The following is a 13,291-nucleotide window of genomic DNA, read 5'->3' as shown; positions in this document are numbered from 1 at the left end:
CAGAAACTGCTGTATGTTAAACTGTTTAATTACACAATGTGTGTACACAAATATAACACTGTAATAATTAAGCCATTTTTTTCCTCCTTAGGTGGTAACCACATGAGACTACAGATCACCCAGAAAGAATTTTCCTCTTTCCCCTCTGAAAATTCTACTTTGAATCAATGGTGTTTAAGAAAAAATAAACTTTCTACATGTGAAAACCACAGTGGGACCAATGTATGAAAAGAATCTGCTTTTTTTTTTCCTGCAATAAAACAGAAATCATCATGGTACAAAAGGAAAAGACAGCCTGTATTCATGAACTTTCAGATTAATATACAAAGTTCTTCAAGTTTCATTCTATATTACAATTTTCATATTATATACAACCTTTAATTTATTGTTACTGGGAAAAATTACGCAATAGCCAAAACGTCTAACTTTTGTCTGCAATGCTTGTTAGTTAAAAACCTCCAGGCAATCAGCACATAAAACATGGACACAAAAGGTCTCCCTGGGAACAGCAACAGGACCCAAGGGAACGGCATGGAGCTGGGACAGGGGAGGGTCAGGCTGGGGGTTAGGGAAAGGGTCTGCACCCAGAGGGTGGTTGGGCACTGGGACAGGCTGCCCAGGGCAGCAGTCACAGCACTGGAGTTCAAGAAGTGCTTGGACAACACTCTCAGACATCTGGTCTGATTTTTGGGTGGTCCTATGTATGCCATGAGTTGGACTCAATTATCCTTGTGGGTCTTCTCCAACTCCGGATATTCTGTCATTATATGAAAACACAAAGACCAAGGAGATCAGAATGAACAAACAACCCAAAACAGTGCTACAGAATATATCTCAGGTTTAATATTGACTCCTGTTCTAAGGAAGTTTGCATAGTTTCTTGCAATTCTTAAAAAAACAATATATATCTCCTCCCCGGGCTTACCAGGAAATGGAAAAAAAAATATATTGGATGCTCACTCATTCTCAAACCCTTTGTCCTAAATTAGAGACTCCTGCTAAGAGAGCTATGCAGGTTAGAGATTTTGCCCTCCTTTACTCCTGAAGGATTTCACTAAACAAGCAGGCAGACTGGCAATACATGGCAGTTGCTTCTAACTGTGAAGCATAAGAATATTATAGGCTAAGCATGGCGCTCAGCCCTGGCAAGTATCTGTTAGTCCAGCTCCCATCTCTGCACAGCACGTCAAAAAAGGGCATACAGTGCAGACACATAGCTGACTCATTACGAAGTAACTGTAGTCACTACAGGCATAATCAGGTGAATTTACAGATAACTTAGCTGCAGGGATAAACCAGGAAGCAGTTGTGCTAACAAAAGCCATGGAGCAAAAGGGTCAGGCATGCAATCAGACCTAGTAAAGGCTAAAAGCAATTAAAAGTAACAAAACTTTAAAGTAAAAATACAAGTCTCTGAAACAAATACTCTAGTATTTGATTCCACAATTTACGATCTAGTCTGACTTCCTCCATGTATTAGAAACCCATACAAAAACATATAGCACTTCACCTGCTAATACAGTTGAGAGAAAGTTATTTTCTTTACAATCACCTCCAATCTGGCATTAAAAATATTAGGAAAACAAAGGAAAATGGAGTCTGGAGTAAATTAATGGTTATAGTTAGATAAAAATTAAAGTGATCACTCCCACTCTACAGATGATCTTTTATCCAGGATTTCTTCTAGCTTCACTTCCATCATCAGCTCTTTGTAGCAACAGAAATGTTTCTTCCCTGTCTGTCTACTTATAACACACCCCAAACAGCATCTCTGAAGGCTTTGGAAAAGTGACTCCCGTGAAAACTCCTCTCAGGTGTTTTGTACTGGCTGCTTATGTGGACGTGAGAGCTTGCAAACAGTGAGGCATGAGGACTGAGGGAGAAATGATCCTCTGGGACACTGCAGGCGTGAAGAGCAGGGCAAGCAGTTGTAATCGAAGCATTCTTCAACTGCTTCAACTTACAAAGATACCATGCTTCTATCTTTTTTTCTACGAACAGGCCAAAACAGAAAAAATAAGCATGATTTTTAAACTACAAAATTCTGAAAAGCCAGTAGAAAATAACATAGTATCTACTCACTTCGCTGCTACTAGTTTTTGAAGCTATTTTCATTTTTTTAAATGGTTTAAGTAGCTCATAAGAGAGCAAGACAAACTACATAGTATCTCATTTTAAATGTATGAAGCCATAACAGTTTTGTGACTCACTGGAACAAAGCTTTAAAACATGTAATGCTACCTTTTGTTTTCCCAGGTCCACACCCCTTATGCACTAGAGGTGTTCTAGCAATGAAAAGCAACTCTTCAGTTTATCAGACACAGGTACAAATTTCAAGCACCATCCTGTAATGAAACAGTGCTAAACAACCTTTTGAGTGTATGCTGTCTTAACACCTGTCTCAGCAGTCTCCAGTCTTTTCAGTAGCATTAACAAAGATAAAGTTTTCCTCCTTGTTTGCATCCTCACAAATTTTACATGGAAGAACAAGAGTTTGATGGCTTACTAGTTGTGAATCCGGGAAGTATCTTCTGAAAAAGATAAATCATCATTCAGAGTTCTGAAGGACTGATCAAGTTGTATTTCCTTAGAATATCAAAATATTTTATCCTGCAACTTCAGTTTACACACATCATCAAAAACAGAACCACGTCCAGTCAGGTTTTGAATATATCCACAGACTGGGTCTATGCTACCTCTCTGTACAACCTGTTCCAGTGTTTGACCACCCTCAAAGCTTTTTCTTCTGTTCAGACTGAATTCCAATAAGTGTTTTACTTCTTTTTGCCTCTTTTTCTGTCATAGTACAGCTGAGATGAACCTGGCTCCCCTTTCTTCATCTGCTCCCATCAGTTGTTACACACATGGATAAGATCCCCCCCGGAGCCTCTCTCCTCCAGGCCGAACTGTCCCAGCTCTGTCAGCATCTCCCCATATGGAAGACGCTGCAGTCCCTTCATCATCCTTGTGGCACTTTTCTAGATTCCCTCCAGTCAGTGCATGTCCTTCTTGTACCAGGGAGCCATAAAGTGGACACAGTGCTCCACATGTGGCCTCACCAGCTAGCACAGTGTCAAGGGAAACGATCACCTCCCTTGACTTGCTGGCAGTGCTCCTCCTAAAACAGCCCTGCACGCTGTTGGCCTTTGCTGTTGCAAGGACCCACTGATGGGTCAGCTTGCTGTGCACCACTGTCCACACATCCTTCTCTACAAAACTTACCAACTCCCCAGCACATACCAGCGTGCATGGTTACTCCTCCCCACATGCAGCACTTCGCATTTTCCATTTGCTGAACTTCACCAGGATCCTCTCTGTCCCTCTCCAGTTCTCCAGCTTGCCCGAACACCTAGTGTAACAGCCACTCCTCCCAGTTTTATATCATCTGCAAATTTGCTGAGGATAAACTCTACCTCATCACCCACATCATTAGTAATGTTAAGTATTACTGGCTCCCTGGATCCTCTTTCTGATGAGAGAAATTAACATTCGATCTCTTCCAGGATCTCTCATGATCACAATGACTTTTCAAAGATGATCGCTGAAGGGCCTTGTAATGACATCTGCCAGCTCTCTCAGCACTTGTGGGTGCACCTGGTCAGGCCCCAAGCATTTCAGTGAATCTTGTTAAAATGTTCCCTAAACCAATCCTCCTCTACTGAAGGCAGAGAAAAAAGCACAGCAGAACTTTAAAATGACAACGACATGAGATCAGAGGCTGTCCCCACCCATGCCCCATAAGAGCATGTTGTTTAACTTGTCTAACCAGTACTTAGCAGGCAGAGGAAAGACAGTCCCACTGGTGCTGCGGAGGTCCAGCTTGAGGGAGGTCTTTCCAGTCAATATGTGAAACATTTGCGCCCATAACAACACTGTCTCAACTACCAGAACCAATAAAACCAACTTTGCTTTTTCATCATGTCCTAGCAGGAATCACACACAGAATTTTCTAGGTTGGAAGAGACCTCAAGGTCATCGAGTCCAACCTCCAACCTAACGCTAACAGCCCTCCACTAAACCATATCCCTAAGCTCTACATCTAAACGTCTTTTGAAGACTTCCAGGGATGGTGACTCCACCACTTCCCTGGGCAGCCTGTTCCAGTGCCTCACAACCCTTTCAGTGAAGAAGTTCTTCCTAACATCTAACCTAAAACTCCCCTGGCTCAAAAAAAGGAAGAGACAGATAAAACCAGTGGTGTCACTAAAGTAAGAAAAAAGCTGTTCAGAATGACAGCAAAATTGCTCAAACCCCAGAACCTAAAAATTTGACTTACTGAAAGATTTTAATACAATAAATCCTTGGTGGTTAACAGCATAAATACGGCCTACTAAAACAGAGCCATCTAAAACTTTATAGGAAAAGAATTTGTTACAATAATGCTAAAAACTAGGAAAAAAACTGACAGATGAAACCATCTCACCAGAAACTAGATGCAAGGAGAAAATAGTTAAGTATTCTAGCTTCTATACTTCTCATGCTACAAGGATAGCAAAAATTACTTTACCTAAAACAGTTTCTATGACACAGCGTATTGCAGAGATTGCTAGAAGATTATAACAAAATGAAATTATAAACTCAAATAAGTAAAAATGGTTCAAGCTTGTGAGAGGAATAATAAAGCGAGTAACAACAACAAAAAAAATTCAGCCATGAATTCCCAAAGTTAGATTATAAAGAAAGAAACAAGTTCAAGTTTCTTGATGCTCCCTGAAGACCAGTTTAGAATTTCAGTCTGCTGATTTGCATAGAGAAATCCACAAATAGAATAAATGTTAAGTGTGTGTATATATACACATAGTTTTCAGAAAAATTTAAATTAACATGTACACATATCTAAGTAGCACGTGCCCTATGATCTTTTACCTACTGCCTCACAAATTATTATTACCTTAAGTAGAGCACACCACAAACCATGTGTGGGAACGTTAACTCCACCCCTCTGCTATAAATTTGTTTTATAATCCACTCTCATCTTGTCATAGTAATTTTAATATATTTATAAATGGGGTAAAAGAAGGTTGTAAGCCACCAGCACTAAAGTGTACTACAGTGTCATTATGACAGTGTAAAAAAAAAAAAAATTTTATTCACTGCCTCAGCTTTGTCGCTACTGCTGCCTTGCTTCCTTGGTAATGACCTACAGCATGTATATTAAATCTTTCTTACTAAGTGAAGAAGGCAAAATCAAGTGTATATGAGGTTCACAGGGGCTTAATAAGCAAGTCTGCATGACATCTTAGAAGAGACTGATCATCAACAGGAGGAGGGCAGAGGGAGGCACACTATTTTCGGTGATGGAATTAAAGTAACGTTTGTACTATCTGCTGTGGCTTAACCCAGCCAGCAGCACAACTATTTGAACAAAACATTATTTATTTTCCCCCATTTTCTCTCCATGCAGATGTATAGACACAGACAAAACAGGGTAAGCAAGGTTTGCTGCATTGGGAATAGGATGAAATCCTCTGTCAGACTTAAACACCTCCAGAAGTCTCAGGACACACCAGGGTATTAGAATTGTATGGCGTCAAACTGTATCTGACAATTTTTTTCATCATGTAAGCTAACACATTTTCTAGTAAAAATACAGCCCCCTAAGACCTAACATGACAGTGACTTAGCAAAAACAAATAAAACAAGAAAAACGTTTCTTCATGTCGACTTAGGGCTCAAGTTCCTTATGTGAGAATGACTCAAGTGAAGAGTGCTTACTGCTCTTGTTTGGCATAAGGACCTAGAATGTTAGTAGACAACAACTAGCAGATGTTCTGAAAATCCCAACTACTGCTCTGTATTGTCTTCTTTCTCTACATAGATATGGTTTATGAGTAACAGGGCTTAGGCCACTCCTGCGAATGAAGTATTAGCGTCCCAGGATTCAAAATATCTTTTAGGAGATATTTTAGAAAGAGACAAAGTTCAGAAGAAGGTTTAGAAGAAAAGGTTAGAAGAAAGGTTAGAATGTCTTGATCACTACTTCTAATTAAAAAAAAAAAAAAAAAAAAAAAAAAAGGCTTTTCCTTCTCAGACTGAACCAAAACCTAAATCTAAAAACAAACAAAAAAAATAATAAATTGTTTTGAAGCATAGAATAACTGCTTATTTGAAGGTAAACTACAAGGTTCTTTCTGCTCGAAATCCTACACCTGCAGTATCATTTAGTGGAACTCTAGATAGACATTGACCTTCTTGCCCTCTGCAAGGTTCAAAGTCCAAAAGCTGAAGTGTCACTGCAGTACCATTGCCCTTCAGTTCAGAATACACTATAACAAAATCACTGGGAATGTTTTCACACTTCGGAGTCTTCATGAGCAATCTGAAGAAAAAGCTGTTATAAAAGATGGCAGTTTTGAAATATCCCTAGCATATAAAGCAGAAAAAAGAAATCTATGTATTTCAGCTCTTTCGCAGAGTATGCTTACCTCAAAAAAAAAAAAAAAAAAAAAGTGATCAGGGAGGAGTTGGTAGCACAACACACAGCATTGTCTTCAGTCACTGTGTATCACTTCTGCTCAAAAACAGTTACAAAAACCAAAACAGAAAGTGTGCCAAGTCTCATTCAAGTTTGTCTTTAATCAGTTCTGCATGTAGCTCCCCTTGCAGAAGAAATTTTACTCCTAGTACTAAAAGAAATATGAGCAACTTCCCCAGAAGTCCTCGATGAAGTATCACTGTCAAACGGCATTATCCACACATTTTAAACAGAGGAAACGCACTAGAAGGGAGGCAAAAAGGAACCTAAAGTACACTACCTTGTGAAGTACTAAGAAAGCTAAGTATCTGCACAATTTCCCTATATTATTTTACATATTTAACTCCACTTCAGCGTTGCTGCAAGTTTCAACTCTGCTTACACTGAAAAGCTTCCACTAGTAGGTTTTTGGGTTATTTTTTGTTTTCCCACACAGAGCAACCTACTCCATCCACAACCATTTTTTAACACAAACTACCCATTTTAGGATTCCACCAGAAGAAATTTAACCATGGAAGAGCCATTCTGCTGACAGTTATTCCAGTACAAAAACTATGTTTACATCAAGGCTTAACGTATAAGCTCTCTGGGGCAAGGACCTTATCTTCATACTTGTCTGCAAACCACTTACCAGACTGTCAGCACTATAGAAATAAAAGCCCAAAGAAGGTATACATGTGGACCAACACACTACGCATTTTATTCTCAGTGTGCCTCACCCAGCTATCAATTCTGCTCAGGATACAAGGGCATAGCCATAAAGCGCACACACAAATCTACACCAAATACATATGCACACAAATCAGACAGGCAACTGCACTTACCAAGTGCAAACGTTTTGAAAAGGAAAAAAAAAATCCTAACAGCAGCAAGAAAAATGTAAGAAAGAGCTAATTTAATAAAGCTGGAAGGAAAATTTTTTTTAAAACATCCAGAAGAGGGAGTAGAGATAAAGATGTGATTCCAAGAGTAGGTGGGGGGATGCAGCTCCTCAATTTCAGTGAGAGCTCCCCAACAAGAGGTAAGTTTCTCACTGAAAGTAAACAGCTTGAAAAATAACATAAGCATCTCTTTTTCTATTACTTATGAAAAAGTACTTGTATTACTACATTTGTGGGCACGTAACAGACAAAATCTAATGAAATGGCCACTTATGCATGAATTCTTTCCATTCACCAAACGGTTTTCAAGCAAAATACAGACTACTCGACCTAAAAGAATGAAGATAACTCTTTTGTGTTGCTCTGGTTCCTTTAGATGTGGTTCAGTTCATTCACTCAATCCCCAGCCACACTAAGCAGAAAAGCCCCAAGCCACAGCCACAGGAGATTACAGAAAGACTCCTATTCATCAGCTACAGTTTCCATGTTTTCGTAACAGCAAAACTGAAATAGAAGTTAAAATAACAAAACAGCAAGGCCATTCACAGACAGCAAAATACTGGAGCTAGACCAACCTTTAGATAACTGACAACACACAGAGTAGAACTATTTCAGTGATCATGAGAAGTCCTGTAAAAAATACTTATTTAGATGACAGTCTTCCATTTGTAACTTTCAATAGAAAAGTTACAAATAGTTCAATAGAAAGTTACAGGGGAAAAAATGCACTGTAGCAATTCTGAGATAGTTTCCCAAAGCTCAAAATTACTTTTTACCAGGCTTTTTCCCAAATATCTTGGCAATGCTGTTATAGAGATCAGTTTTCCTTATCAGCTCCGTGTTACTAACATTTCAATATTGCAGAAGCTTTGAAAAAATTTTGAAAAGGTGGTGGCCATGGTAAATGTATCCTCCTTACCAGACACTCTGTTTATAATCTGCCCAATAATGTTTTAATTATTTAAAGCTTTATGAGTAACCCAAGGGAGGGGAGAGGATTGCATTTAGTAAAATTACCACTGACTTTTGAATTAAGTTGTTCTGTCCATCTTGATTTTCTTTGAGGCAGTAGCAATTCAGCTGAAAGTACACCTGCAAAGAAAATATTGTAAATGTATATTAATTACCAGATTTAAATTTTATCTGCATTGAGAAACATTTACCTACTACAAGGGAAGAAGGCAGCAATACATCCAAAAATGACATGTAAAATCGGTTAGCTGGCCAACATATTTTGGATTTGAACTTTTCCCTAGCACATTTCTTATTGCAATATGGTTTCAAACCAGTCTCATTCCCACTATAGAACATGTAATTACTCTGAACACAGCTTTAAAATATCGATGCATTAAAACACCAGTTTGTAAATTGACTTTTAGTAGTAAATAACTGACTTCCTTACATGACAAAGAAAGTGGAAAGAAACAAAAGAGCAAGGCTACACTCTCAGAACCCTCATGCTGCAAACACGCCTAACAAAAATGGAAAGACAAACCATCCAGCAGTCTTGTTCAAGAAGCATAACAGCTCATTGTTGAGTTTACAACATTAACACAAGGGGTAAGTTACTTAGGGATTCAGTCTACAGATACGTTGGGTGTTTTTTGTTTTTTTTTTTTTTTTTGGGGGGGGGGGGGGGGAGGGGAGAAGAGGGTTGTTTTTTTTTAAGTCTCCCAGAAAAACCACACTCCTGCTTAGAAATTGCTCTTTGTAGAACTGCATGCATTCTTCAAATCATTGCAGATATACTATTTATTATTTAAAGCAACAAATTAGTTGTTTTTAATTTAACAAAAAAAGTTAGATTCTGCAAGCTCATTTCAACACTAAAAAAAAAAAAACTAATTTAAACATTCTAATGACAAAATGTTCAGGTGTAAATTGACTTACGAACACACTTCGATACTTACCTAATCCAAGAGGACTGCACAAGGCGTTAGCACTGCGTGATTTGTATTTTTCCAGTTTGTCTTCCTTGAGATAATATCCCAAGTTCTTGTTGATACTACATTCGTAGCTGTTTGACATAGATTTGACCTCACAGGAATCAGCTACCCATCCTTCTTGCTTACAGATTCTGCAAGGCTATTTCCAAAATTTTCCAAGTCTCTGACTTAAAAGTCTTGTTTTTTCTCTGAAAGATTCTTCTCTTGTCTATTCCATGTACATATCGCTATTGAAATCATCAGCTCCAGGTGAAATAAATACACTGTTTATGCCACCAACTGTAAAGCTGAAAATCCGAATTTCACATCTGAGCTGAGGAACATTTCCTAGCTTCAGGTAGCAGAGGCATTTGTAAACAACAGCTATCTGGATACCGCCATATTGCTTATTGGCAACAACATTTTCCAACAAAAATATTAAATAAAATATAAAAGAAAAAATGATAAACAAACTTCTGTTAGACTCTTCATTTAGAAAATATGTCTCAATGTAAAATGACAAAAGGCTACGTCAGAAAACCTAAAAAATAAAATAAGGGTAAAAATATATGCCATGAAACTTTTCAGTAACGTCTACACAGTGACTCAGGCTACATTTAACCTGGAGCCAGTCCACAAAACCAGTTACACCTGTGACTCAGACAGAACGTTGCTCGGAAGAAAAAAAGGTAACTAAAAACCTAAAAGCACTTTATTTGACAGCTGAAGCATTCCAAACTCGACGAATTCAGCTGTGTATCCATGCCGTGAGGACAAAAGCGTCCGAGGGCGAGGTGCTGTGCACTTCTAGAAAGCTCACGACTTCGGATTTCCAATTCACTTTCCCGGCTGCCTACTGATGGCTTCAGAAGCCCGTGCAGGAGGAAGCACTTGGACAAATAATCCCCGAGCGGCGTCCGGTATTTCTCCGCTTTCACGGAAAGGTCGCCGTCCACCGTTCTTCCTCCCTACCAGCAGAAGGGCTGCGAAGATCCCGGGCTCTCGCTGCGATCCAGGTTGCCTAGGGGGGAAAAAAAAAAAAAAAAAAAAAAAAAGTCAGAGCCGGCGTGAGGCGGAGAGCTTGAAGCTGAGCGCTGTGAAGCGAGCACGCCTGCAGCCAGCCGGGGCAGCGCTGACAGCGAGGGCTGCCGAGCCCCGCGGGATGAGAGGCCGGACAGAGACCGCCTGCTCTCACCGGGGGGTGAAGGAGCCAAAACAAACCCGCTCCAAGGCGCCTTTGCAGGCCGTGAGGCGGCGTTGGCGGGCCCGGGGCCTGTCCCCCGCGGGGCGCCCCCCTCACAGCGGCGCCGCCCCGGCCCCGGCCCCCGCCCCGGCCCCGCCGCGCCGCCTCCTCCTCATCTTCCTCCTCCTCCTCCTCCTCCTCCGGACCCCCCCTGCCCTCCGCCCCCGAGCCGCGGGGGCCCGGCCGCCACCGCGGGGGCGCGCACTCCCCCCCCCCCCCGTGCACACGCACACACTCACTCCCTCCCTCCCTCACTCCCTCGCTCAGGCGCGTGCACGTGCACGCGCACTCACACTCGGGCGCGCACACACGCGCACCGCCCGCCTCGCTCCCAAAATGGCGCCGCTCCCAGCCGCGACAGCGCCGCGCGCGCAAGGTCTCGCGAGAGCTCCGCCGCGCTCGGGAGGGGAGGGGAGGGGAGGGGCGGGGCGGGGCGGGGCTTCCCGCCGGTGAGGGGGGGGGGAAGGGGGGAAGAGGGGGAGGGAAGGCCCCGCCCCGCCGCCCAGAGGGAGCCCCCCTGCCGTGACGTCACGGGAACGATCCCGAAGGTTCCGCGCGCGGGGCGGTGGGGGGAATCCCCGGCGCGCGGCGCGGCGCGACACGCCCCCTCCCTCAAACCACGCCCCCTCCCTTAAACCTCGCCCCTCCCTTAAACCACGCCCCCTTAAGCCACGGGCCCCTCCCTTAAACCACGCCCCCATCTCTTAAACCGCGCCCCTCCCCCTTGAACGACGCCCCCTCTCTTAAACCACGCCCCTCTCTCTTAAACCACGCCCCCCTCTCCCTTAAACCACGCCCCATCTCCCTTAAACCACGCCCCCTCCCTTAAACCACGGCCCCCTCCCACCGATACGGACGGTCACTTACAGGAAAGGAAATACATAAAATAAAGCAAACGAAGCCATTTATATTTTGGCTTTCCCAGCTTTTTTTTTTTTTTTTCCTATTTTTTATGTGAAAGTATAAATCAGGATTCCAGATCCTATTTCATCACACTGGTAGCATTTTTGGCTACTTGGTTGCTCAGACTACACGTGAAGTCTGGATTTCTGAGGGCTAACCACTTATACGTGAAAAATGTTCACCGTAAAGTTAAAACTGTTCGATTTTAACTGCATTTACTGAGATAAAGATGACATAGGTCTTAGGGACTCATATAAAACATAAGAATTTGCGAATGCTTGAACATACTGGGAGATAAAATAAATCTGATGCCATCAGTACACAAACGTAACAGTATGCCATGCTAACAAACAGCTTGCCTCAAGCAATAAAGTTTTAATATCAGACACTAAAAGTTAAAGCATTAAAGTGGCCTAATTTTAACACAAGCAGCTTCTGAAAGGAGGTAAGCTGAGCAGAACAATTTTGACATGGAGAACTGAATATATGGTACTTTCATATGAACATTTCTCTTTGGTTAGGCAAACTTGGAAAGGTAGGCCTAGATTTTTGCCACAGATTCTCACCCATGTTTTTAACAGGCCTTCCGCTGAGCCATGATAAAAGCAATGAGTAACTTGTGGAATTTGGACAACAACTAATGTTTAAGAACTAAGCTAAGAATTACTGCTTTTGGAAGTACTGAGGTACTTCCTGTAATTTGAGGAAGACGGGGAAAAAACAACTAGAACTTTAATCCAAACTTATTCTTCAGTATGTACTTTAAAGTTCAGTTTAGTGTAGATCAGACTACATACTCTCAGATAAGTGAAGAGAGATACAGTATAGGTGAAGCCATATTTAGGGATTGTCTATCAGTATATGAGAGCATTCAATAAATACAATGAAACAAAAATCTGCTGGAAATGCTGAGGTATAAGAAACAAAACCAGAAACATTTTAACTCCCACAAAATCTTAGATATCCCTACCTAAATTCAAACCTTAGAGCTCATTTTAACATGAAAAAAATATATATATGTAATTAATTTCAAATTAAATCTTCTGCTCATAAAATTTGATGGTGGGATGAAGTACTAAACCTAAAGTTTAAAATGTTTTTTGGCAGGCACTGGAAATATCTTTGACTTCAATTTGTTCTAGAATAGAATACAAGGTACATATATAAGTATATTATAAGTATATTATAACTCAAAAAGTTAATACTGTAAATATTAAGGAAAAAAAAATATGAAGAAGAATTTTAACTTCTTCCTATTACACATTTATTGACACTCCAAAATGTACAGAATACTTAACCTTGTACTAAAAACCCAGTGTGCCAAATACAAAATCAATCTGAACCAAAGAAGAATCAAGCCAAAGGATAAAATCAAAATATTCACTTAGAAGCTTTAGAACCTTGTTAATACAGATTTGATCCAGAAAGCTTCTGATGCCTTAAGACCAAAATTTAAAAAGATAAAGAAAATGGCCACCTAATTTGAACAGTAAAAACCAAGTTCTAATGTATGTTTTTCTCAACAGAGGAGTATTTGTACAATTAGATTCCAAATAGAGCAAGAATTCATCATGATGAACACAGATCATGAACAGTCCTTGTTTCCAAGTTTTAAATATCTTTCAGCTGCACGGTCACAGTATAAAAAATTTTAAGGAATATAAACCAAGAAAAGTAAGTATTATACAAATGTACACAGCAACATCCAGATATTATCATTTGCAGTAACACAATGACCACTAGTATAAAGAATTTATGCTTCTCTGTTCATATTTATTATCCCTTCTAGGAAAGGAAAGATGACTTTTCTAATTGTTTCAGGATTTTGAGGGGCACACTTACACAAATAAGAGAATAGGATTTA

General features: G+C 40.7%; 1 protein-coding gene across 3 annotated transcripts in view; it reads right to left on the bottom strand.

The window, feature by feature from the left end:
• GPBP1 (GC-rich promoter binding protein 1) overlaps positions 1 to 10,918 on the bottom strand; it is a 33,195-nt gene extending 22,277 nt beyond the window's left edge. The window contains exons 1-3 of one of the 3 annotated variants that reach the window (XM_082784361.1): positions 10,818 to 10,918; positions 9,267 to 10,302; positions 8,381 to 8,448 (exon numbers count right to left, since the gene is read on the bottom strand). The gene's annotated coding sequence lies outside the window, so the exon portion shown is untranslated. Of the gene's footprint in view, positions 1 to 8,380; positions 8,449 to 9,266; positions 10,303 to 10,476; positions 10,577 to 10,817 lie in introns of those variants that run through there. The other 2 variants (XM_082784362.1, XM_082784363.1) reach the window with 2 other exon arrangements.
• Between the last annotated feature and the right edge of the window lie 2,373 nt (positions 10,919 to 13,291).

The sequence above is a fragment of the Aythya marila genome, assembly GCF_965140915.1.
Source record: "Aythya marila genome assembly, chromosome: Z".
NCBI lineage: Eukaryota > Metazoa > Chordata > Aves > Anseriformes > Anatidae > Aythya > Aythya marila.
The sequence above is the reverse complement of the archived record's forward strand: the minus strand, read 5'-3'. Positions and strand labels throughout refer to the sequence as shown.